At 59.1% G+C, this 25,385-nt stretch overlaps 1 protein-coding gene and 2 long non-coding RNA genes across 48 annotated transcripts in view; 1 reads left to right on the top strand and 2 right to left on the bottom strand.

Moving 5' to 3' along the window:
• The window catches only part of MAMLD1 (mastermind like domain containing 1), a 114,288-nt gene extending 111,366 nt beyond the window's left edge, over positions 1 to 2,922 (bottom strand). For 12 of the 44 annotated variants that reach the window (XM_085007164.1, XM_085007149.1, XM_085007180.1 and 9 more), the window contains exons 1-2: positions 2,766 to 2,922; positions 2,167 to 2,257 (exon numbers count right to left, since the gene is read on the bottom strand). The gene's annotated coding sequence lies outside the window, so the exon portion shown is untranslated. Of the gene's footprint in view, positions 1 to 908; positions 949 to 1,584; positions 1,659 to 2,166; positions 2,323 to 2,577; positions 2,667 to 2,765 lie in introns of those variants that run through there. The other 32 variants (XM_085007168.1, XM_085007165.1, XM_085007143.1 and 29 more) reach the window with 11 other exon arrangements.
• A 468-nt stretch (positions 2,923 to 3,390) lies between these two features.
• On the top strand, positions 3,391 to 9,543 carry LOC146394823 (uncharacterized). The gene is made up of 2 exons (XR_014835087.1): positions 3,391 to 7,493; positions 7,715 to 9,543. It is a non-coding gene; the product is annotated as an uncharacterized LOC146394823 (long non-coding RNA).
• LOC146394822 (uncharacterized) lies at positions 6,722 to 24,810 on the bottom strand. Of its 3 annotated transcripts, none has more exons than XR_014835090.1 (6): positions 24,643 to 24,810; positions 21,470 to 21,753; positions 16,303 to 17,429; positions 13,961 to 14,071; positions 11,230 to 11,473; positions 6,722 to 9,638 (listed from the first exon to the last, which is right to left on the bottom strand). It is a non-coding gene; the product is annotated as an uncharacterized LOC146394822 (long non-coding RNA). The 3 variants fall into 3 exon arrangements; XR_014835088.1 differs by lacking the exon at positions 21,470 to 21,753 and adding an exon at positions 11,756 to 12,415 and having other exon boundaries at positions 24,643 to 24,786; XR_014835089.1 differs by lacking the exons at positions 13,961 to 14,071; positions 16,303 to 17,429; positions 21,470 to 21,753; positions 24,643 to 24,810 and adding an exon at positions 11,756 to 12,499 and having other exon boundaries at positions 11,230 to 11,469.
• Between the last annotated feature and the right edge of the window lie 575 nt (positions 24,811 to 25,385).

Genomic DNA, 25,385 nt, shown 5'->3' with positions numbered 1-25,385 from the left:
CTTCAGGGCAGTTTTCTGCAAGCTAATCCTATTAGTGTCTGCTCAGTCCGCATTTAATCACTATCAAAATCAGACGGTATGGCCAGCTTTCCAAGCGGCTTCGGACACGCTGCATCGGGACAGAGCTTGGCCGGGTCAACTGGCCGCGAAAAGTATTTGGCGGCGCTCCGGGGGGCTTCCCGCCCGCCCTTGCTGGCGCCCGGCGCCGGGCTCTGCCGCCGCTCCGAGGCCTGGGAGCTCGGGGCGCGGGGGCGCGGGGAGCCGGGCCGGAGCCCAGTCGGGGCTGCCTCCGGCCGCCAGCTCTGCTCAGGGCCGCTCTCCAGAGGAGAATTTGGCAGGAAGGGGAACGAAAGGCAGCGGACTCTCGGCGGGCGCACACTCCACGCTCCCGCTCGGCGGCGGCAAACGGGGTACAGGTTGGGGGGGGGGTATCCTGTTCCCAGCGCCCACGGCCAACTGGCCCGGGCTCAGAGAGCTGGTATGCGAAGGCAGCGTCGCCGGTGGCATCCGGGCTGCGAGCGGCCCGGGTTGCGCCGGGACGGAGCGGGAACCTCCCGGTAGGCCGGCGCGGCCGGGGGGAGCCCGCGTGGCCCGCGCCCCTCTGCCTTCTTCCCTCGGTGCTTGACTGCCCCGCCCGATTCCAGACGCCCGGCGGGAGCCGGGGTGCAGGCAGAGGCCACAGCCCCCGGCGATGCGAGCTGCGCTCAGCTCGGCACAGCCAGTCCGGGAAGGGGGCGACCGCGCGCAGCGCCAGGTGGGCCGTGAGCTCGGAGCAAACTTTGGGGTCCCCCAGCTCTCAGTATCCCGGGGCCCCCGCTCGTCCACAACGGTGACCACAAGTGGGGGCTACAAGTGCACCCCGGAGCCCCCAGAGCATTCAGACCTCCCGCGCCCGCCTTCAGCCTTACCGTGCTGCGGAGCTCCCGCGGCGGCGGCGGCGGCGGCGGCGGCGGCGGCGGCAGCGGGGGCAGTGCCCGAGGGGCGGGCGGCCGCGGGCGCGGGCAGCCTGGCCTCCGGCGCCCGCCGAGTGGCCCGGCCCGGCTGCAGATCAACCCCCTGGCTAGCGGCCGGTGCCCCCGCACCCGCCCGCCGCCGGCCGCTTCAGCTCGGGGCCAAGTTCATGCCGGCGGCGCTGCAGCGGCGGCCTCAATCTGCTCGCTCCATTCCCACCGCCCGGCTCCGCGCCGCGCGCCCGGAAGGTGGAGTTTCGGGGGTTTAAGTTACTGATAGGCATTTCTCACTGCTGTGTCACTCGGGGAGGAGGAGACACGCACGCCGCACACTCACACACCCTCACACTCGCGGCGACGAGCGGCTCCGGCCTTAAAGGGGAAGCCGCGCTGCCCCGCCCGCGACCCCGCCGGCCCTGAGCCCCGAAACGCCGAGTTCCCCCGGCCGGCATGGGGCCAGGGGCGGCGGAAGCGCGGCGGCCGCCCGAGGGGCCTACGGGGCCCTCCGGCCACTCTTAGAAAGGGAAAGCGGCCGCAGGCAGGCTTCGCTGTGGTCGCCCGGTTTCTCCAGCCAAGTCGAGCCGGGGCAGCCGGGGAGCGGCGGGAGGGCCGGAAGGGGCACGGGGGCACTCACCTTGGCGGCTCCGCGCGCAGCGGGAAGGCGGTCGGCGCCCCTGCCGGCAGGTGGCCCGCCTAGACGGTGCGCTGCTGGCGAGAGAGGCGACAGCGGGGTGACCGAGCGCCCCCGGGCACGAGCGGATGGAGCTCGCCCGAGGGCGGCAGGCGGAGCCCCGCGCGCTTGGGAAGCCCGCTGGCGGCAGGTAGACTTCCCGCTTCTGGGCCGAGCGAGCTGGTGAGCTGTGCGCGCCCCTGACGGACGGAGAGCGAGCAGGGAGAGCGGCAGAGCCAGCCCTCGCCGGCGACTGGGCGAGAGAGCGCGCCAGACTGACAGAGACCGAGGGGGACGAGAGAGGGAGAGACAGAATCCCAGACAGGCACCGACAGAGCCGGAGCCGGAGGGGCAGAGCCACCGGGGGCGGGAGAGAGAATCGGAGCGAGATGGCCGCTCCCCGGAGGACTCCCGATCGTCACCGGACAGGAGTCTCGCCGTAAAGTAGCCGGTTCCATCTCCCCTCCCCCTTTCCCATTCCCCGCGGAGACCGACCCGAGAGCGGCGGCCTGGCCCTCCCGCCCCTCGCCCCGGGAGGGCGCTCACCTTCGGCGGGCGGCTGCCGGGTGCCGGGCGCGGGTCTCACGGCCGACGCGTCTGCTCGCTGGCTCCCGCCCCAGACGGCCCAGGCGACCTGCTGTGACGGCAGTGGGGACCGGGGCTCTCAGGTGGCGACGACTCCGCTGCACCCGCCCCCTCCTCGCCCAGCGTCCCCCTCCAGCCCCCTCCCCCCGGCCGCCCCCGCCCCCTCCTCCTCCGTCCACTCCCCGCCCCCCCGCCGCCGCCGCCGCCGCGGCCTCCGTGCGGACCCTGGCTGCGCGGCCCGCCGGCTTGCTCAGCAAGGAGCCCGGGCGCGCCAGCCAGTCTCCCGCCTCTCTGGCCGCGGGCGGGCGAAGCCCCCGCGGGAGCTGGGCTGGCCGGGCCTCTCGCGGCGCGGGGTTATCCCGGGGCAGACACCTGCGGCTTCTGCAGGAACACGGCTTCTGGGGAACTGCCCGGCGAGCCAGAGCGCGCCGTTCGCCCTCCGCCCGGGCGCCGAGAGGCCCGTGGCTCCCGTCCCCCGTCCCACACCCGGCCCCCCACCGGAAGGGGGGCTGACCCCGCGCCCCTGCCCCGGGGTCCCCGCCCGGGCTGCGGTTCCCAACCTGGGCTTGCAAGGCGGCGGCGGCGGGGCCCGAGCTCAGCCCGCGGACGCCGCGTCCGGACCGACAGCAGCAGCGCCCGGCGCAGCCCCAGAGCGGGCTCCCTCCAGGCTCCCGCCCGCACCTCAGAGGAGCGACCTGTCACCAGCACATCTGGTCCGAGTCGGCCGAGCTGCGGGCCAGGAATAAAGGGGTGGGCCCGCCGCCCACTCGGCCCCTCCTCCCCTCCACGCCCACGCCCTCGGCCCGCGGGAAGCGCGGGGCCCCCTCCCAGAACCGAGCGAAGTCCTTTCGTGGGCTGCGTAGGCGCAACGGAGCTGGGCGCTCGCCTCTGAGCCGTTCCCGAAGTTTCCTGACTGAAGAGCGAGGTCCGGCCGCCACCGCTGGGCACAGGTGTCAGACTCCGGCTCCGAAGCCAGCCCGGGTAGCGGGCAGCGAGCGAGCGCGGCCCCCGGGGCGCCGTGGGGGTGCGCGGCTCAGCCCGGTTGGGGGAAGGAATCCCCCCGGGCCGGGCCGGGCCGCGCTGGAGAGGGCCAGCGGCCAGGAGAGGTTATTGACTCTCTGGTAACCTTCACTCCAGACAAGGCCGCGGTGGAGTCCCGGCCCCTGGCCTGGCCGGGGTCCTGCAGGGAGAGGAGTCACCCTAGAGCGACCATGTCCCCCTAGAATGAGAAGGAGCTCCCGAGTGTCTCAAAGGGAATCGGATTAAACAAAGCGAAACTGGGGGTAACCGTGTCGGTTACCGAGCATTGCAGAGTGTTCTTAAAATTTGATTGCCGCCTGGCGCAAGGCGCGCTGGTCCCCGAGGTGGAAAATGGGGTTCTGTTCCCAGAAACCTTCTCTCCACCCTCAGGTCACTTCTCCTCTGCTTCCCCAGTGGGCATCACAGAGATCACAGCTGCCCCTGGGCCAGGGGATCAGCGGCCTGCTTGGCACCATCACCTAGATGGCCCCTAGACACCCCAAGCTTCAGGGGGCCTGAGGCGAGCTCCTGGTCATCCCCCAAAGCCGATCCTCCTAAGCTGGGCCACCTCCGTTCATGGTGGCTCCATCCTGCGAATTGCCCAGGCTGAATTCCCTGCAGGTTTTCTGGATTCTTCTTTCTCGCTCACACCCCACATCCAGAGAAGCGGACGGTACTGTTGTCTCCACCTTCAAAAAATGCATCCTCACTCCCAGCCTTCTGTCTTCCCCCACTGCTACCCCCTGGGCCCAGCCCCCGGGGCCTCTCCCCACCCCCGGATTATTCTAGAAGCTACCTAATAGAAAGTTGCTCTGTTTCCTACCTCCCTCATCCTCCCCTCCCCCACCCCAGTATAGTCTCTGTTCTCTGAGCACCTGCAGTGGCTCCTCATTTCACTCAGTAAAACTGACGTGCTTCCAGGGGCCTAGCAGACACGAATCGGGATGATGTTGTCTGCCCTCTTGCCTGGGCTTGCTCTCCTCCAGGCCTCCTGACTCTTCCTCAGCGCACCAGACACACGCCTCCTTAGGGCCTTTGCACTGGCTGCTCCCTCGCTTGGAATTCACTTTCCCAGACATCCACTGGGCTGGCTCCCTCATTTCCTTTCATCTTGACACCAATGTCACCTGGCCAACCTATGTAACAATTCAAAGCCCCACACCCATCGCTGGCACTTCCTCTGGCCTTCCTGCTTTGTTTTCTCTTTAGCTCTTGCCACTAGCCGGCCTCGTCTATAGGTTAGCTCCCGCGAGGGCCGCCGGCAGGCAGCCCCTGTTTGGCTCACTGCTGTCTTCCTGCCTCCTGGCACAGTACCTGGCAGGGAGTGTCTGCTCCATGAACGTTAGTGGGATTCTATTTTCCTGGAACTTTTCGGGAAACTCTGGGGGCCGTGGGATTGTATGCTGGGGGAGGGGCCCATAGCGGTCATTACCTGCGAAGGAGGTTTGAGACCTCCTTAGGAAGGCTGCAGGCCACGCGACGTGGTGTGTGTTCGCACCGTGAAGCCGGTCTCGGCTCATGTCCCCAAGGGGCACTCGGGCCCAGTTAGGGGGTGGTTCTTCCAGGTACTGTTGGGAGCCGAGGTCCCCTTGGTTGTCACCTTGGCTACTCTGGTGTTGATGGGGAGGTGGGAGAGGGGGCGGAGGCGGCGAGGGCTGCCCACTGAGTAGACCCGCTACGAGACCCTTGTGCCCCAGCTGTGGACCAAGTCTGGAGCTGACAGCTCCTCCATTCATCAAGGGGTCCCTACCATGTGCTTTACCTGCGGGAGTCCACGTACCCAAAGAGCTGTAAGCCATGGTCACCTCCGTGTTCTTGATGAGAAATGAGGGCTCGGAGAGGTGAAGGGACCGGTCCCTGGTCACGCCGCTGGAGAGGGGCAGAGCACTGAGCAGGTGGGCCTCGAAGCTCCAGCTGCTTCCACCCGCCATGTGGCCGCTCACGGTTAGCATGTGCAGCCCGGGCCAGTGGATCCAGGCGAGGACAGGAATCCCACAAGTTCTCCAGGGGCTGTCCTTGTCCCGGAGGACTCTCCTGGCCCTGTTGCTGAGACGCTGCCAAGCAGAGGGCTGTGGGCTTGGGCAACGGGGCCCCGTGCCAAGGCCAGGGTGGGCCCTGCCTTTGGTCTGGCCCAAACCTGGTACTCCAGAGATTTGAAAACCATCAGCAGCCCTCTGTCCTGTGAACATATACTAAGTTTTCCCAAGTTTGGGTGACAAATGCTAGGGGCTTCCCTGGGCAGCCTCTGAAATTCTGTGTGTGGCCTACACAGGTAGAGGTCCATGGAGAATAGGCATGCTGGCTGCAGGTAAGAAACACAGCCAGTTGATTGCTACTCCCTCACTCCAAAGCCTGCCGTGGCTCCCTACTGCCGATAGCACTAAATCCCAGCTCCTCAGCCTGGCATTCCCTAGGTGGGCCCCAGCCTCCATGCCCACATTCATCTTCCAGTGTTTGCATACATGCTTCTCCCCCCCACCCCCCGCACGGCCGGACTGTTGACTGGACACCAGGCACTTCCTGGTTCTTCCCACCTCAATACCTTTGCTCAGGTATTTCCCCTGCCTTGACGGCCAGCTCCCTTGTCAGAATCCCACCTGGCCTCCAGGGCTCATCTCAGGCTGGCCTAGGTGGCACCACAGCGCAGCCTGGGGGCCCTCGGTCTCTGCCTCTGCAGCCACGACCCTGTCTGTATCTTTGACTCTGCAGCCTCTTGCCCTTGGCTCCTCCTGACCCACTGTTTTACCGGAGACCTTTGGGGGTTCCCCAGGGCCATCGGAACTCACGGCTGACCCACGCCTGGGGCAAAGGAGGGTTCAGGGAGCCCTCTGAATGACAGAGTCCAGAACCAGAGGGAAGAATTAGGGTGCCGCAGGTGGCGGGGCCCAGCGCCGGGCCTGACCTTGCCTCTCCCCACCCCCGGGCTGCTGCGCATGTGCAGGGGCTGTTGACTGTGCCCACCTGGAGGTCACGCCCTCCACCTGCTCCCCTGGCACCCTGCAGCTCTGCCCCACCTGGGCAAGGGCCACACCCCATCGCCCAGGCTCTGAGCCTTCGGGTCCCCAAGCAATGGCTCAGGGCTTGGTAACTCCTCCTCTGCATACACTCCTAACCGCGATGACCAGAGGCCACAACCAGCAGGAACTGGGACATCCAGATGCCTGTGGGGAGGCCCAGGGTGGCGACTGCCCCATGCAAAAGGCAGTTCCACTTGACCTGGGAGGCTGGAGACCCGGCTTTAGATCCAGGTTCTGCCTCCTGGCTGTGTGTATAACCTCCTGAGCCTCGGGTGTCTCCTTTGTCAAGTAGGGTTGTGGAAATATCTGCCTTAATGGGGTGCAGTCGAGGCTGCAGCCCCCTGTGCCTGGGACCCCCCTTGGCAGGGCGCCTGGCACATAGGCCGTTAGCCCTCAGAGAAGAAGCTATTATATGATTCTTTTTTTTTTTTTTTTTTGTCTTTTTGCCATTTTCTTGGGCCGCTTCTGCGGCATGTGGAGGTTCCCAGGCTAGGGGTCGAATCGAAGCTGTAGCCACCAGCCTACACCAGAGCCACAGCCACGTGGGATCCGAGCCGTGTCTGCAACCTACACCATAGCTACCGGCCACGCCGGATCCTTAACCCACTGAGCAAGGCCAGGGATCAAACCCGCAACCTCATGGTTCCTACTTGGATTCGTTAACCACTGAGCCACGACGGGAACTCCCTATTGTAGGATTCTTACGCCAACACCCACGAGGACAGGAGGCAGATGCTGAATCTTAGCTGTTGAATTTAAGAGGGAGCATGTTAGGGTGAAAACTCCTGAATGATACTGGGCACACTGTGAGTGTTTTGGTGGCCACAGGTGTCTGTGCCAGGTGAGGGCACTTGCAGAGGACACGTGGCATTTCGCCCTGCTGGGGTGGAGAACAGCCGCTGGGAAATCATTTTGAGTCGAATTATTATTTCGGGGTGAATTATTTCTCTTTGCCGTGTTCTTGATTTGAATTTTCTCTGGGGCGTTGGTGGTGGTAGGCATTTTTAAGAGTCACAATGGAAACAAATGGGAAATTGTTAAAATATTGATTGTAATTTCTGGGAGACTTCACTGATTTAAAAAATAGGAACCTTTAAGAAAAAAAGCCCTCATTAGCAAGCGAGCCGTTAATTAAAGGGCTGTAGAATGACTTGCATCGATTTCACCATGAAACCAGAAAGCTGTGGCCACAGGTCAATTTTCCCCTGCAGCTCCTTGCTTACCACAGATGCCGCTTCCAGAATGCCATAGGTAAGACCATCAAAGCAGAGAGAGGGATGGGAAATGGTTATTGAAACGGAGATGGAGAAATAATTTAGGGAATTAACGTAAATCCAGCTGGCTGCCAGTCTTCCTCTTGCACCGTACATACATACAACTGAAAGACATTGTCAGAGCTTTTATATAGAAAAAAGTATGCAGATGGCTTTGCTAATTATTACTCTTTATGCAATGACACCTTTTTCCAACAGCACAGGCACGACTCAGGCCCCACATCGGGAGAGGCTCCATCCACTCTTCTCGGATCCTTCAGACCATTTGCGATTTTGTGATAAAAACACACGCGTGCGCGCGCGCACGCACGCACGTAGGCACGCACACATGCGCGCACACAACGAAACCCTGACCTGTGGCTGTCCTAGCAACCACCGCTACCGCCAGCATCAAGCCGGCGTGCTGGCCAGGCAGACGTTGGGAGAAAAACTGGACAATGGGCTCCCACTGTTCTGGGTTTGGAAAACACGGTCGTCTTAACAAGAAAAGCAGCCAAAACTCTGAGCACACCTACTCGGCACCAGGCCCCGTGCTTCACATTGTGAGCTCAAGGAAGCCTCCAAAGAGCTCATTTCAGAGCTGCACACAGAGGCCCAGAGACGTTCGGCAACTGGACTGAGATCACACAGCTGCTCCCTGGGGAAACCAAGATTTGAAGGTCCCAGGTCGTCTGGGACTCGGCAGCCTACACGGGATCCCGTTAAGACCTAGCTGACCAGGGAGTTAAGCCTCACATGTTCACTTCCCCAGTTCCCAGCTCTTTTCTAATCGGCCGGCTTGCACCAGCTCATAAGATAGGGTTGCTACATTTTCAGCAAGGCTGTGAATCTGTCAATGACTCAGGTAGCTCGGAATGGGCCATGGTGGGAGTAGCTTCGCCACAGAAATGGGCAAATGCTGCAAATCAGGGCCGGTTGTTAAACATTTACCAACACGCCACTGCACGCAGGCGTTAGAGCCAGACGACCCGTGCAGACCCTGGGCCCACCGCTTACCGAGTGGCCCGGGCAAGTTTCCTAGTCTGGACATTCGAGAGAACGGCAGTGCTCGACTCACCGGCTTGTTGCAAGCTTTATGTATAATAATCGACATTAAGCACCCAGCGCAGCAGAAGTGATGGGCTAGCCTTGGTTGTAAAAATGTGTCCTGCAACTACTACTAATTACTAGTATTATTAGGGGGCCATCCCCGTTCTTCTAGAGCCCAGCCACAAGTCCTAAACTTTCTCCCTGCCTCCAGGCTTGTGCCCTCCGCCTCCAATGCATCCTCCTCGCAGAGGTGATGGGGGAAACTTCTAGAATACACATATTACCTCATTTTTCCTGTGCTCGAAGTATTTCCATGGCTCCCTATTACCCTCAGAGAAAAATTGCTGCTTCAAACTACCACAACCGCGTAGTCTGCTGGGGCCCACCTAACAAAGTAGCACGGACCGAGGGGGGAGCTTAAACCACAGAAAGGCAAGGACCAACAACTCTGGAAGCTCCAAGGCTGAGGTCAAGTCGTGGGCAGAGAGGGTTTGTCCCGAAGGCTGTGGGGGCAGGTGCTGTTTCAGGCCACTCTCCTTGGATCGTAGGGTGGCCGTCCTCTCAGTGTCGCTTTGCATTTTCTTCCTTCGCTGCCCACTCTGTGCCCCCCCATCTTCAAGGACACCAGCGCCCCTGGATACCCTCCAGTAATGTCACCTCCCCTTAATTAATTACATCTGCAGCAATCCCAGTCCCAAATAAGGCCACATTTTGAAGGACTGGCAGTGAGAACTCCAACAATCCGAATTTTGATGGACACACTTCAACCCATCACCATCTGCCCTCTGGTCCTCCAGAGTCCCCGTGTCTTTCTCGCATGCATGTGAATACATTTGCCCTCCTCTCCCAACATGGCTGGACGTCCAGCCCAATTCAGCGTCAACTCTCAGCCCCAAACCTCATTCAGATGTGTCATCTACATCAGGTACAGGGCAGCCTGAGCCAAAATTCTGCTCCATTTGTGAATTTGTGAAACAGAACAAGTTACCTGCTTCCAAGATGCGTGCAATGGTTGTTTTCTGCGTGGGTCTGACTGGCTCAGGGGGGTCCAGAGGGCTGGTGGAACCTTCTTTCAGGGCGTGTCTGTGAGGGCCTCGGTAGAAGATATTTGCATTTGAATCAGTACACTGAGTAAGGAGACCCACCAAATAGGAGTTCCCTTTGTGGCTCAGCGGAAACAAATCTGACTGGGAACCATGAGGTGGCGGGTTCGATCCCCGGCCTTGCTCAGTGGGTTAAGGATCTGGTGTTGCCGTGAGCTGTGGTGTAGGTTGCAGACACGGCTCGGATCTGGCGTGGCTGTGGCTGTGGTGTAGGCCGGCGGCTGCAGCTCTGATTCTATCCCTAGCCTGGGAACTTCCATATGCCGTGGGTGCGGCCCTAAAAAGACAAAAGACAAAAAAAAAGAGACCCAGTGTGGGTGGGCAACCTGTAATCCTTTGGAGGCCCAAATGAAACAGGAAAGTGAACCCAGGGCCAATTCCCTCTGTCCTCTTGAGCTCCCACGGCCATCCTTTCCTGCCCTAGAGCTTCAGAACTCCTGGTTCTCCGACCTCCAGACCCTGGGAATTAGCCCAAGGGCTCCCTGGTTTTCAAGCCTCTGGACTTGAACTGAATTTTATCACCAGCTTTCCTGGGTCTCCAGCTTGCAGAGGGCAGGTCACAGGACCTCTGGGCCTCCTTACCTGTGTATGAGCCAGTTTTTGCCATACATCTCCTCTCCTTTCTCTCTCTCTCTCTCTTTCTTTGACGATCTATCATCTATTGCTCTATCTATCTGTCATTTTCACTTGGTTCTGTTTCTCTAGAGAACCCTGCCTGATCCAGCAGGGCGGGCCGGGGATGGCCATTCCCCCTCCAAAAGGAAGAATGGAAAGAAAACAGGGCCCCCTGGTCGTAGGAAAGCCGGACCCCGAGCAGGGCAAATTCCATTTGATGTTCAGGCTTGAGACTCATCCTCAGGCTCAGCGTCCTGCCCTCCGGGTTTGTGCTCAGCGGCTCGCCCGGTGGATACAGCCAACAATGGGCCTTTTCCAGAACTCACTGTTCCCCCACAGCCCGAGCCGCGCACTCTGTGTTCCCTGCAGGCCGCTCAGGGCCCTCCTCTCCCTGCTCGGGCCACTCCTCTCGGCCAGCAGGCCTCAGCTGAAGCCTTCGTCCTCGCCCGGGGGGGGGGGGGGGGCTTCGCTGACCCCCTCATCCCCAAGGCCAGCAGCAGGAGCTGCCCCCCGTAGAACGGGCAGGTGAGCCGGGCTCGCACACGGCCTGTACCTGTGGATCCACCCGCCTCCCCGCTAGAGCTTGGGTGCCGCTGGAGCTCAGGCACCGGCTCTGGTGCCTTGTGTCTTCTCAGCTGCCGTGAGGTCTGTGACACCTGTGTGTCTTGGTAACTGCACCGAGGAGCCTTTTCTGAACACCTACTGTGTGCAGAACGGCAGACCGGGGCTGGACACTCTTGGGAGAGCGAGGACGAACCGTCTCACACTCATCATTAGAGACAACAGAGCTAGCGCAGCGCAGCGCAGCGCGGCTGGAGGGGCGCCGGGTGGCAGCTGCTGCCCCTGGACACATTCACTCTCTGGATCCTGGCACAGAGCCCGTGAGCCCGCGAGAGGCTGCACAGCGCGGTATAAAAGCAAGCTGCCAGGAGCCAGCCTGCTTTCAGTCCAGGCTTTGTCACTTACCTGCTGTGTGACTTTCGGCGGCTTGCTTCCCCTCTCTGTGCCTCTGTTTCCTCCTCTGTAAAATGGGGCTACCTCATGGCGTTGGAGTGAGGATCCAGTGCGTTCACATCTGTCAGGTGTCAGTTGTAACTCAGCTACAGCCGGTTTCTGGCTGCTGCTGTTGCAGCCAAGTGCTTGCTGAGGGACAGGGCTGGGCAAGGTGAGTCCCAGGGGCCCCTCCAGCTCTCTAGCGCAGGACATCTGTCTGGAACAGGAAATGGCTTTAGTACACCAACAGGTAACACGGACAAATAAATCTGTGCATGTGGGGAGGGAGACAGTGACAGCACCTCTCTGGTGGCAGCAGCTCCATCAGATGCTAAGAGGTCTGGCCTGGGAGGCAAGACCCTGGGTTCCCAGCTCTGTCCTGCAAGTGGCCCCAAGTGGGACACGGGGCAAGCTCCCTTTCCCCAGGCTTTGCTTCTGGCTCTCCATAGGCTTGGGCCACCCCTCTGCAGCATTTCCCAAAGAGCCCCCCACTACTTGCCTTGATGGTCTAGCGACCTGTCCTGGGTGGCAGGCGGCCACCAATGGTGTTGGAGCTGCAGCCATGCCTGCAGCATCTTGCTTCCTGGCCACAGAGGCGCGTGAAGCCAAGAAGATGCTCCACTATCCAAGTGCATCATCACTGCCCCGGTGCCTCAGGACCTGAGATGCACAGTCTTCTTGCCCGTGAGATGCTGGCCGAGGCTTTTCCAAGGTGGCGCTATATAGGGAATTACGGTACTGGGCATTTGCCAGCAGGAAGAGAGTGTGTGCTTTACATGGGACTGAAATGTCCCTGCTGTTCAGAGAAAGGAGATTCAGGGAAGAAAGCAAAATCGGTGCCTTTTGCAGCAGCCAAATTTCCATCTCTTTGCTGTGTGCCGGCAACGTGATGCCCAGGGCCGGATCACACAGGCTGGTGTCACGTTGCATCAGCAGCAAAACAAACAGCTTCAGTAATCGAGTCCCCTGGACGCAGTGACAGATGCCTGGCTGGCTGGCAGGGCCACGATGGCCCGCTTCAGCACCGTGGAGCAGGGCTCAGCTTCTTCCCTGTCCTGCCGCTGTCCCACAGAAGCCCTCCTTCCCAGGACGTGTCATTGTCCTTGTCAGCGTCCCAGCCCGGTCTGTGAAGTCACAACCACACACCAGCTCCTCATTCCTGAAGAGCAAATGTGGCAGTGTGCCATGTCACGGGCACCGCCCCAACATGCCACTTCATGGGCTCAGTGAGCCTGAGGGAATCAGAGCGGAAGCCTCAAGAAAGTTCTGGAGTGGGACTCTGTAGTGCATTTGTCTACAGAGGAGGATGGACAGCAAGCGGAATGTTTCCTGCCCCTGATGGAGGCATGAACCCACTGTGGGCAGCCACACTCCCTGCCAGTTTCTCTTGCTCTCTGCTCAGGGCTTGGTCCTGCTAATGAAATGGCCATTTGGCTTGTGTACCATTACTTAGTGATTTATTAGCGATTATTGATTTTTCAATTGTGGTTTCCTGGGACTGCGGGATGCAGCAAATCAAAGGCATCCTGCCCCTGGATCCCCAGTCATTTGCTTGAGGCCACGGGCTTGGAGGCAAGCAGCCCGTCCATTGCCCAAAGGGCTGCTTCCTGCTGCTCGGGTTCCTTCCAAGCACCGTCTCCTGAAGGACCCCCCAGGCCACTTCCTCCAGAGCCCCAGCTACAGATGGCTGTGACAGGACTTTAAGTGGCAGCTCTGGTGATTATTTGGTCACGGCCTCGGCTGCATCCTGTTCCCACCTCTCAGGATCCTCTCTGCCCCCCTTCTCCCCAGACCCCCCCCAACTTTTATTCCCCATTAAAGGCCTCCTACTTCTTCTGAATGGCCCGTTGGCCCTCAGCTTGGAAAGTGGTAGCCTCCGTCCCCTGGCAGGAAAGAATCCGAAGCCTCTGGGCCAGTGGCCTGTATTGCCAACAGCCTTGCTCCTTCCCACCCCCAGGCTCCTGGGCCTGGAAAGAAGCCTAAACCAGGGGGTCCTTCCCCGACCTTGGCCGTGACCCCCAGCTCCAGCCTTACACTCTAGCTCCGGAGTGTCTCCTGAGCACCTTGCTCCAGAACCGCAGCAGTCGTGGAAGAAAGATCTAAGAAAGAAAGAAAGAAAGAAAGAAAGAAAGAAAGAAAGAAAGAAAGAAAGAAAGAAAGAAAGAAAGAAAGAGAAGGAAGGAAGGAAGGAAGGAAGGAAGGAAGGAAGGAAGAAAGAAAGAAAGAAAGAAGAAAGACAGACAGAAAGAGAAGGAGAGAGGTGGGAGGGAAGGGAGGAAGGAAGGAGGAGATAACTGCTCCCCTGGCTCCTCCCGGCTCTGAGACATATTTGATTTGGCTTTTCAGAGGGTTATATGGCATCAAACAACCAGCCGCACACGTGGTGCATAACTGGATGCCAACTCCTTGTTTGGGCTCCTTCCCCGGTTTGCCCTTCTGGCCACCCCCACCCTCACCCCTGCATCTCACTGCTGCTCTCTGGGACCCCGCTTCCAATGAGGATACTTGCCCATAACCCTTTGTCTTAGGTCTGCTTCCTGGGGAACCGGAGAGTTGGTTTTATGAAGGGCCCTAGCAATCCTGAGAATGGGATTCGGAGCTGGCTCTCTAACCAGTCAAACAGTAACAAGGACCCTCCTGCGAGTGGCAAAAGGGGTGGCGAGCACTCTGACAGGCAATGGTGTCACGGTAATTCGGTCCTCACCTGCGCAGCACGCAGTGACGCGGTAGATGTAGCGCTGGAAAGCATGAGGACGGCAGGAATCGTTTGATTTGGGCGTTGTCTGGCTTTTGGTACTTTCCTCGGAAACTTGCACTAAAGAAAATGATAGGCTTGGGTCAGCCAGCCATCAATTCCAAACAGTCGGCGAAAACCAGAGGGAAGCATTTGCAGGAATCCTCACCCCCTTCAGCAGGAGGGTGGACCTTGACCAAAGCTAGACCCAAAGTCAAATTGTGCGACTAGAATGCGGCCAGGAAGATCAACTACAGCCTCGATAGTCGTCTCTATCGAGGTGTTGATGGGCAAACAATAGAACCTGGACACGCGGAAAGGGGACATTCGGGTGGATAAGCCTGAGAACCTTGAATTCCCATATTTTCTAGAACCTTCCACCACCTCTCATTGCCTCCAGGGTGCTAACCAGGGTCAGCTCTCAGTGTAGCCCAAGCTTGGAAGTACAATTCTTATTCTGAAAGAAAACAGCTTGTGGGAGTTCCTGCTGTGGTGCAGTGAGTTAAGGATCCAGCATTGTCTCTGCAGCGGCTTGGGTCTCTGCAAAGGTGCAGGTTCGACCCCCGGCCCAGTGCAGTGGGCTAAGGATCCAGTGTTGCCACAGCTGCAGCTTGGAATTTCCATATGACTCGGGTGCAGCCAATAAACAAACAAATAAGTTGACTTTTAAAAAAGAGAGAGAAAATAGCTTGCATGCGAAAGGAATTACAGAAACTGGAGACTACAGGCTATAGCAAAAATCGTGACAATGTTTATGGACCTGGGAGTTGAAGGTGTTGGACCCAAGGAATAGACAGGGGAGAGCTGAGTTTACTGACATAGCAGCACTCACTTGTGCCCAGGGATTCCAGTTCAAAGACTCTGGGAAAGAGTCCTAACACTCGGTTGGGATGCGCTTTGAAACTGGACATGACAATCGTGAGAATAAATGAGAAGGAGTTGCTGTAACATTCTTGGTATGGTAGCGGAACGTTCAGAGAGGCGTTAGAGCAGGTGTATTAGGTGAAACCTGAAAACCTCCCATTTGACTGTGTTCCCTGGGTGGGGAAAGGAGGCTTCCATCATCAGCAAAAGGCAACAACACATGAGCGGGGCACGAGCCGTTCCTGTAACGGGAAGCAAGGTCAGAGCAGCAGCACACCTCTGTGTTCCCGGGGCAGAGAGATGGAGAGATAACTGGGCTGTCACTTGGTTAGTGTAATTTGTAACATAATCGAAATCTTACGAGCAGAGGGTGGATGTCAGCCACCAGAGTGAAAAACTCCGTTTCTCATTCTGTTTCCAGATCTACATTCCTTCCCAAACCCCGTTATATAGGACACATCTTCTTTGAATCCTTCCCCCAAAGGGCCTAGGGACATTTGTGAAGGGAAGGGTGCTAGCGAAGGGCAAGTGCTCACACTTTGCAGGATCTCTTTGATACCAAGGCACGAACTTACACTAGCCTCACTAGCCTCGCAGCTTTCAGGTCCGGGTGGGGGCGGGTTGAAGTCAGACGATAAATGGAATTCTGGCCCAAAGGTCTAATGGACCTGTGGACCCATCCTGGGGTCATTTCCCTGGCTCCCAACTGTATACTCCGGAGAGAGAAAATTTGGTAGCTAGAAGGACCTCACACTGGTATCCCGACTCGTGGAGTAAGAACGGTTTTGAAAGAAAATAATCAAGTAGAAAGTGCGGAAATTGCTCTCGCAGCCGAGAGAGTAAATCGGAAGCAACATTAAGAGGACTTGTAAAAATGAGTTCCAAAGGCCTCAAGAAGCCAAGGGTGGCAGTTCCCCCTCACACCTGGGTTCAATTCACCTAACTGTGGCACAGTGGGCTAATGATCCAGCTTGTCTCCGCAGACGTGCTGGTTCGATCCCCCAGCCTGGCACAGGGAGTAAAGGATCTGGCATTTCTGCAGCTCTGGCATAGGTCTTAGCTGCGGCTTGGATTTGATTCCTGGCCAGAGAACTTCCATATGCTGCAGGTGCTGGAAAAAGAGATTAATTAATTGATTGATTGATTTTCCAGACCAACAGTCACACATTCGGGTTTACAGTCAGCGATCCACTGTCATCTGCCACAACCCCTCCAGCAAAAACCCTGTGCTGGGCTGGGGATCGAACCAGGAACTCCCCCAAAATGCCTTATTTTAAGCCCCATCAATAAGTGGGATGAAAAGCAGTTCGCCTTGGGAGTTCCCAAGGTGGTCTAGTGGTTAGGAATCCATGCTTTCACGGCTGCAGCCTGGGTTCAGTTCCTGGTTTGGGCACTGAGATCCCATATCAGGCTGCTGCACAGCATGGCCAAAAAGAAAAGCAGTTTACCTTTGCACAAGAAGGCCAGCAGTACGTATTCTCCATTTTACCCCACGGTTGGGTGAGTTCTCTGCTCTCAGCTCTGCCACAAGGTAGGCTGTGGGGTCCTTGATCTTCCTGACATTTCACAGAACATCGTGCTAATTGGACCTGGTGAGCATCAAGTGACGAGCACCTCAGGTGTCCTCACATGCAAATAAGACGGTGGGAGGTAGACCTCGACAAGACGCACAGGCTTTTGCCGTAGCAGGGAAAATGCTAGGGTCCTGATGATCCCCAACACGCCATGAGAAAGAGAGAGGAACAGGACTGACCATTTTACCTTTAATCACTCACACTGAGAGAGAGACACAGCACTGGGTGGGTCTTTTTGGATTTGGAAGGCAGCCTAGAACACAGTCGGGTACTTTGCTCTGAGATTTTCATCGGGTTGTTCAGAAGTCACCAGTTTTTGAGTTTGGGGATTTAGAACAAGGGAGAGCTCTGCAGGGGGCCCGGAGTGAAGTCCAAGCTACTCGACCTCTTGAGCCTACTGATGGTGATTCAATGGTTCTAGAGGCCTCTGGGGTGGGTGCGAATGCTGGATGGTGTCTGCGGCAAGCTCTCAGTGCTGACTCCTCAGGTTTTGGAGCAAGGTCACGCCTTCTGTGGCAGAGGATCGTTCTCCTTTTGCAAAACCGCCCTTGGAATGCGGTTTGGCCTTGACAGAGAATTCGTGTTTGATCGCGGAACCCCAAGGCACTACAATCTGCAATTATCCATCATAAGCTAGCGATTCTTAGATCCAAGTTAGAAGGTCAGGCAGGCACATCCTTTGTACGATGAAAACAGTATGATTGGGCTGCGGCTCCCAAAAAGTGGTCCAGACTCTCGTGTCTTCTACGTCTGTGGCATTGACCACACCTTCCCATCAGCTCATACCTATGGAGTTAAGGACTTTCTCAATGATCCGCTGATGGAGATTAAAATAATTTGGGTCTGGTTCTCAGATGGGCTGGCCCCATGTGCTGGTGAAAACTGAAGCGAAAGTGGACCGTGGCTCCATTCCAACCTTACGCAGTGGTGACACAGACAAGAGTGGTATAAGGGAGATAGTCCTGGTGGGTGCACTTGCGGCTGGTAGAGTTGTCATCAACCTGACATGGAGAGAGAAGTGGTCTATAAAGATCAGACCGCCGGACACTAGTGATTGGCTTAGGCTGCGGTCGTGGGTTGAGTTTTGTCCACCTACCAAATTCATATGTTGCAGTCCTAACCTGGGACCTCAGACTGTGACCTTGTTTGGGAAAAGGGTGATTGCAGATGTAATTAGGTGAGATGAGGTCATGCTGGCGTAGGATGGGGATGGGCTGTGATCCAGTATGACAGGGGTCCTTATAAAGAGGGGGAATATGGACAAAGAGTCACATGAGAGGGAAGCACCCCTACTCACTCCTTGATTTTGGACGTCAGGCCTCCAGGACTGGAGACAATAAATTCTGGCCCTTTAAGCCACTTCGTTGTGGCAGACCTGGCAAGGTAACCTACTAGCTGGCTAAGGGCGTAGAGGGAACTTGCTTGGAGGCATGTTCATGGCAAACAAGGTGCCACGATGGGTGCTGGATTTGCTGGGATCACCGCGTCTGCAATCACCCGTAGCAGTGGGCTCCATGGCACAGCCTGGCAAAGGCTGATCTAAGATGCCAGCCTGGGGACAGCACACTGGGGGGCTGAGGTACCGTCCCCCAGGATCCAGCAAGTACATGGACCCGAAGGCTGATAGATGGTCCCCAGTGGCTCCAATCCACAGATCTGGAAACCAAGGGGCGGTCGGTCTGAGGAGCGGGCCCTCTCCCCATCACTCCCCGTGACCCATTTGTTGAATTTGTGCTTCTTGTCCCTGAAGCCTCAGTCTCTGGCAGATTAGAAGTTCTGGTTTGATGGGACAGAATGTTTCCATCAGGGGTCCCAGGAAGGATTCCACTGAACTCGAGGTTGCAGTGACCATGTGGTTGGTTGGGGATTTCTCATGCCAGCAAACAAGCAGGAAAAGAAAGATGGGGCCAGCGCTGCTGTCATAAAATGGGGGCAGGGAGGGATGTGTTTCAAGCCCAGGGAATGGGATGGGGCGTTTTCTTGGTGCTTCTGCGTCCAGTCATAAAGATGAGTGGGCAATTGCAGGAAGCATGGGCCACGAATGGCAAGGAGGCTAGGGGCTTAGACTTCTTGAGGGTACAGGTCGGAGTCGCCTCCCCAGGCAAGCAACACACACCAGCCAAAGTGACAGAGGGTGGAGGCAGGCGATCATGACTAGCACGCATGGCCTGGGCGTCAGCTGTGGCACCAGGGACTGTCACTTTCCCACGAACCGGTTTGCATTAAGCCTCCTTCCTTGGGCTTCTCTGATGCCAAGGGCTGGGTCCTAGTGGGAACTCGGCACCCATGCATGCGTACCCTGGTGTTTGCTTCCCTTTTCCTCCATTGTGGATGAGCTGGAGATTCGTCCCATACGGCCCCTCTACGGTCCCCGAGATTCGAGAAGCCCATCGCCTTTCATGGCTTTTGGACTTTCCTTCCTTTCCTGCATTGCTCCTCGCCCCCCACTTCTGTTCCCTGAGGTCACTCTCCCCCCCCAATTAGTCACACATAAGTCTTGGTCTCAGTTGTGACTTTTGGGGGGGGGTGCAGGCTAAGAGGGAAAGCACCTGCCTGTCCTCACGGCCTTTCCGGATTGTTGGGGCCACAAACCCAGGATGTTTCTAGACCTGGTGCCACATGTCCCATGCGGAGGTTGTGCCCAGTACAGCAGGAGCCTTAAGTAATTAGGAGGAGGCTCAGGAGAGTACCTGACGGTGATATGTGGAGTGGGGGGAGAAGACTGGCCAGGAGAAAGGGGTGTGGGCTTGGGGGGGGAGTGTTTTTTGGGGGTAAGGGTGGTTGGCAATGCATCAAAGATTGCTGGATGCTTGGGCTTTAGAAGCGGGGGTGGTTGTGGGTATGTGCGGGAAGCTGGGGCCCCAGAGCAGAGCACTCTTTCTAGAAGGAGCGAAGCCCCAGAGTAGATGGGACAGGACGGGCCCTCTCTGCAAAGCCCAAGCCCAGCCCACTGAGTGTGGGTGGGGCAGGGGGCCAGAAGAGGCTGGTGAAGGCTCGGGACAGCTGCCGTGGGGGATTCCAGAGGGATTGAGCCTTTGGAGGGGGCGCCCGGCCCTACCTGCCTGTGGGCCGGACGGGGCGAAGGGCCATTGGCGCGTCTGCGGACGCACAGGGGTTCGCCACTTGCAGCCTGAGTTGCTGTGAATTCCCTCCTCCCCCTGCCTGACCCCTGATGGATTCTCCCTCTTACTGCCCCTCCCGCTCTCGCTAACGCCCCACCTTTCCCATCCCTCCCCCAGCCTCGGCCGAGCTGCACCTCGTGCAAACAACAACTGGTCTAAGATCCCCCCCAGGCCACAACCCACATTCTTCAAATCGCAGCTCAAAGCCCCACCTCCAAGAAGCTATCTTTGTGATGAACGCGGACCATTCTCGAAACCCTGGGCAGCAGCCCCAGGCGGGCCCTCTTGTCCAAGGTCCTGCTCTAACTCCTGTTCTTTCCGAATTTAGCCAGGGCCAGGGCACGATGAGTGCCTTTCTCCGGGCCCGCGCTGGGACGTCCTCTGTGAAGGGCAGGGGCTGAATCTCCTGCCCGCCACCTTGCAGCCACACAAGAAAGAAGTCTCCAGACTTCCTGGGTTGGGGGGTGGGGGGGGATGTTGGTCAAAGGATTTCGGACATGAGCCCCATCCAGGAGGCCAAGACTTTTCCAGGGGTTCTTAAGCCAAGTCCAGGCCCCCCCTGGGAAGTCCATGAGGCCCTTGGGTTTGGGTGCAGGACGTTTGGTGTGCGTGCGTATGTGGGCACGCACGTGTGTTTCTGGGTGGTTTTCTGGGGAGAAGTTCCATAACTTTTCTCAGCTCTTGAAAAAGATCGACAACCACCAGGCAGCCAGCTTCACGTGGTGTAGTCAGCACCCGAACCGGCCTGCCGACCCGAAAGTGACAGGCCTTGGGACAACGGCCCTCTGGCTCTCAGGTCAGGCTTTGGGACCGAGGCTCAAGGTCAGCCACAGTCTCAGGCCAAGGGGGCCGTTATGCTCCCCCCCCCCCCCGCCCAGATGTTTCCACTGACAGGAGCTGCTCCCATGAAGGCGGCAGAAGCTTGGCACCTGTCTGGACCCGGCCTGCAGGGCTTTATGAGCCTGGGTGGCTGTTTGGAAGTGGCTCTGGGGTGTGATCCCTGGGCGAGTCAGTGCCCGCCCGGGGCACTGCTCATGACCCCTCTCAAGGTCCTTGAGCTGGAACCTCAGGACAGGTGCATGGGCCACAAAGATCCCAGGGGGGCACGCTTCAGGGAAATGGCCCGAAGTGCGTTCTGTGCTGGCCCCGGGGCTGGCCTGCAGGCCTCATGCTCTGATGAGGATTTGAGCCCAGCTCAGCTGGGGCCGGGGGCTGAGGAGGGATGTGCCTTGGACGGAGCCTGTCACCACGCACTCAGAAGCGGCCTGCCCCCTCTCTGGCCTCAGAGATCCCATCTCTATGATGGGAGGGGAGACTAGAATGTTCTCTGGGGCGCTCTCCATCTTCAAACTGACCTTCAGCAGCAGAGTTGGGTCTCGGGAGCCGGCTAGAGACGGCTAATGACTCGGCACTGCTTGTTTGCACACTTGCGTAAAACAAACAGACAAACAAAGCCCCAAAGCGGGCGCACCATTCTAGGGGCAAGAGACACATCAGACCTGGGAGGAGCCAGGAACTGCAGGAGACGCAGCCACTAAGATTCCCCCCTCCCGTCCCCCTCCAGGTCAACTCGAACCACTGAACGGGGGACAGCGGGCACGTTCTCTTGGGTTGTCCGGGGAGGGGGCCGAACAGCAGCATTCTTCCGCTGCCCCCCCACTCCCACACTGGTCACACACACCCCCGTTATTCAGAAAGGAAAATGCCAGGACTCCAGGAAGCGGTACCAATGTGGGTTGACCTTGGAGCTCCAGAGCCATAGCGACAAGTAGCCACTTGTCCTCAAAGCAGGAGACTCCAGCAGCTGCGCTGGGTCACTCTTTGCTTCTGGGGCCCGGGGGTGGCTGATCCTCGGGCCTCAACTCTGATCGCAGGGAATGCATGAGACACCCTGGAAGGTAGCCCTGAGCAATACCCACTTTCGAAGGAAGAGCACCCAGCCGGCATCCTCTGCTGAGCTGTCACAGGAAGAAGCGTCTAGAAGCCTGAGTCCTTGTTCCTGCCTCGGGCCCACTGGACCTTCCATGAGAGGACTCCCTCAGGTACACACAGTTCTTTACAGGTCATCAGACGTGCTCTGATCTGTTCCATTCATCCCTGCGTCTCTTCATTCTTAACGCTCAGCCCGTGCTTATCAAGTGCCCGACACGGGAGATGGAGCGATGGCAAAGTCCACCTCCTCACCGGCTGATGCTTCTCCATCCTGCTGGGAAGACGGGCAAGGAACGAAGAATCCCAAGAGAGATTCATGTGGCAGAGCCTACGTACAGCAGTTCTGAAAGGGAGCGGGGCGCGCCACAGCCAAGATCGTGTGGTTAGAACAAGCCATGGATCCCTCGTGTCCTACCTCGTTCGCCCAATGAGCTTGGCCAATGACAAGGCCCTGCACTGGCTTCCTCTTGTCAAACCAGGTGGCAAAGCAGAGACCCTTGGCAAGGTAGAGAGAAGGCCAAGCCATGGGCCACCAAGACCCCTTGGCATCCGTCCTCACTGGCAGGGCCAGACTCAGCCCTGGGACTCCTGCCACTTGGGAGTGGGACCGAGTTGGGGGACCTTCGGGGGCGGGGGGGGGAGCTGTTGGGCTGGAGCTGGGGAGAAAGTGACCTGCCTTGGTGGGAGATGCTGTGTGTGTGTGGGGGATGTCTAGCACGTGGGGGGAAACAAACAACTATGGGTCCCTCCTGTGTGCAACAAGCTTGCGTTTTACAGGTAAGGACGCCAAAGACTTAGAGTGGGTAGTGATGGGACTTGCCTAATGTCACTTGGCTAGTAAGTGACCAAGCTGGGAGCAGAGCCCGCTTCACTGGACTCCACGGTCTAGCTCATCTGCGCCACGCCGCACTCTTGCAGGGGGTCTGGGAGGGGAGAGGACCTGGTGTTGACCGTCCCCAGAAGAGGGGAGTCGGGAGGGCATCAAAGAGGGTCTAAAAGGGGCAGGAGGGTGAGGCTGTCTGGGTGGCAGTGTGGCCTTGCAGCCCTGGCCTAGGTGGCTCTGCACGTGGTCTTCCAGGGCTGGGTGCTGACGCTGCTCGAGCCTGTAGGGATCAGAGGGGCCTCTCCTTCGCACCTGCCAGCTTGTCAGGGGCCCTCCTGACGTGCCTGGTGTGGAAAGTCTGGTTGGCCGTCCCTTTGGACCATGGGGAGCCCGGTGGCACAGAGTGCAAGCCACATCCCTGAGGCCACCTGGCTTCCCAGCCACCTTCTTGTGCCCCTCTGTCCCATGTGGAGGTGCCAGTGCTTCTGCCTTTCTGCAGCGTGGGAGCTTGGCTCGTACCAGCTGAGACACTTTGCCCTGAATTTCACAGAAGAATCTGGAACCCTGCGACGGCCTCCTCACACGAAAGCTCCCTTTGCTGTCGCACAGACTCCGTCCTCCCAGCTGCTGGCGCTGCCCGCCGCCCCCCCTCCCCAGCGCCGGACACTTTCAGGCCGGGGAGCCCATCCCTCCTGGTCATGATGACCCATTGTCACCAGGCAGACAATCCCAGCAGCTCTGTCATGAGGGTCCAGCCCATTCCAGGGCTAAATTTGGCAGGAGAGGAATCCAAGGAATTCTTAAGCCTCTCAAATTCCACCTTTTTATTTTGGGGTTGAGGAAAGATGGGGTGGAAACTATGAAACCATATCCTCAGCCCCAAGTCTGGAGCCCGGGGGAGAGGGAGGGCTGGCAAGCCCGCGCTGGGAGCCTAGGGACTGCCAGCCAGCCACCCCCCCACCCTTGTCACCAGGGCGCCAGGTCCCCATAGCAGTGGCGGCTTCTGGTTGGGTCCAGCCCCTGTGGACCCCTGGAGCTCTGTGCCCGGTCCTTGGGTCTCTCCGCCGCCCTGGGGGAGGCTTCTCTGGGGCCCAGCTGCCATCCCCGCGGGGGCCCGGGGCCCCTGCCAGGCTGGCCTCCTTCTGCCCTAGGGCCTTCATCCTCAGGCCGGTCCCGTGGGCCTCTCCCCGTCCCCAGCCTGTCCCCTGCCCCGTGGCTCCCGCTCCGCGTGGGCCGTCCACGGATGGCCAGGTGAGAGCCCTGGGAGGAGAGGCGGGGCTGCAGGCTGTGGCACTGCGGTGTGTCCCGCCTGGTGGGGTACAGGCGCCAAGCCCTTTCTGGGCCGCGGGGGTGGGGTTTTGCCACTGGTTACATCCAAAGCCTTGTGGGCACCTCTGCCAGACTGGCCACCTGGGAGCCAGCGACCATGAGACCGGCTGTCCTGCCCAGAGGCCCGCACCCAGGGGCTGGAGAAGCCACCAGCCTACACGCGGCGCGAGGCAGGCCGACAGACGTCCAGGCAGGAAGCCAAGTGACCTGGAGCTGAGACCTGTTCCTGCATCCCTCTGACAGCCAGGGCAGGAGGGGGTGGGGGGCGGGGGATAGAGAGGAGGGGGATGGGGGGAGAGAGAAGAGGGCGGGAGGGGGCATAGAGAGGAAGTGGGATAGAGAGGAGGGGATAGAGAGGGGGGCTAGAGAGGAGGGCGGGAGGGGGCTAGAGAGGAGGGGAAATGGAGAGGAGGCCGAGACAGAGAGGAGGGGGATAGAGGGAGAGAGAGAGGAGGGGGGATAGGAGGGGATAGAGAGGAGGTCCAAAGAGGGAATAGAAGGAAGGAGGGAGGGGGCATAGAGAGGAGGGCGGGCGGGGGATAGAGAGGAGGGAGGGGCATAGAGAGGAGGAGGGCTAGAGAGGAGGGGGAACGGGGGCGGGGGGAATAGAGAAGAGGGCGGCGGGAGGATAGAGAAGCGTGGGGGGATAGAGAGGAGGGAGGGGGCATAAAGAGGAGAGGGGATAGAGAGGAGGGAGGCTGGGGATAGAGAGGAGGGGAAATAGGGAGGGAGCATAGAGAGGAGGGGGCTAGAGAGGAGGGAGGCGGGCGGTGGGGGGATAGAGAGGGGGGGATAGAGAGGAAGGGAGGAATGAGGGAGGGGGAAGCCCATCGGCCGGCACCAGGTCTAACGGGGCCAGGGCGGCTGCTTGGGACCCGGGTTCTATGTCTTAGGGACTGTGTCCTTTTCACAGGCCGCCTTCAGCAGGTGGTCAGAGTCCCCCAGACCTGACCAGCTGAGTCTCGCAGAAGCAAATCTCCCAAAGGGGCCCCAGGTTAGACCACCTACCTACTCTTGGTGATCCAGGATGTGGCTGCTGAAACTTCCAGAGCCTCGGGTTCCTGGGGAGGCCCAGTGGAAAGCCCTGGCCCAGGACAGGGACCCGGGTGGCCCTGACTTGCACACGAGCTTGGGCACAGCCCTGCCCCCTGTGGGCCTGGTCTCCCACCCGTCAGCGGCTTGGGCAGGGCTCCTGGCTGACCTGAAGGGCCCTGTCTGCCCCTCCCCGAGGCCCCCTGGGGTCTGGGACTGGCCCGCTCCGGGGCTCCAAGTGTGCCAGGGCCTGCCCCTTGGGCCACCCTGGGTCAGCTCTGGCTGCCTGCTGCCCTGGGGCAGGAGGCCATGCCAGCCTTGGGCCCCTCTGTCCCCCTCCTGCAGTCCTGTCTAATCCCCAGGAACGAGGTGCCCCCTTCACCCTGCAGAGCCGCCCTCCCATTGGTGGACAGTGCTTGTCCCGGGGGGCGGCCCGGGACAGCCAGTGTTCCGAAGGGGCTGGTGACCGGAAGCCGCAGATACAAACGGAGCCGCAGGCCTAAGCAGGACTAAAGCCGGTCAGCCTCCCTCAGGCGGGGGCTGAGGCTCACCTGCCACACACCCCCCCTCCCGGAATTCCCACAGCAGCCCGGGAGGCAGTGTCGCCACTGTACAGATAAGAACGCAGTGACCCAAGGCCACACAAGTGCCAGCCCCAGGAGTCAGTACTCCAACCCAGGCCTGAAAGACCCCAGGACCTGGAACTGGTGCTGCCTCCT

This window comes from Sus scrofa, chromosome X, assembly GCF_054392235.1.
Source record: "Sus scrofa isolate SSC_HxYL_T2T_F1_AM1 chromosome X, Sscrofa_HxYL_maternal_Yorkshire_Landrace_v2.0, whole genome shotgun sequence".
Lineage (NCBI taxonomy): Eukaryota > Metazoa > Chordata > Mammalia > Artiodactyla > Suidae > Sus > Sus scrofa.
This window is presented reverse-complemented; position numbering and strand designations above follow the sequence as displayed.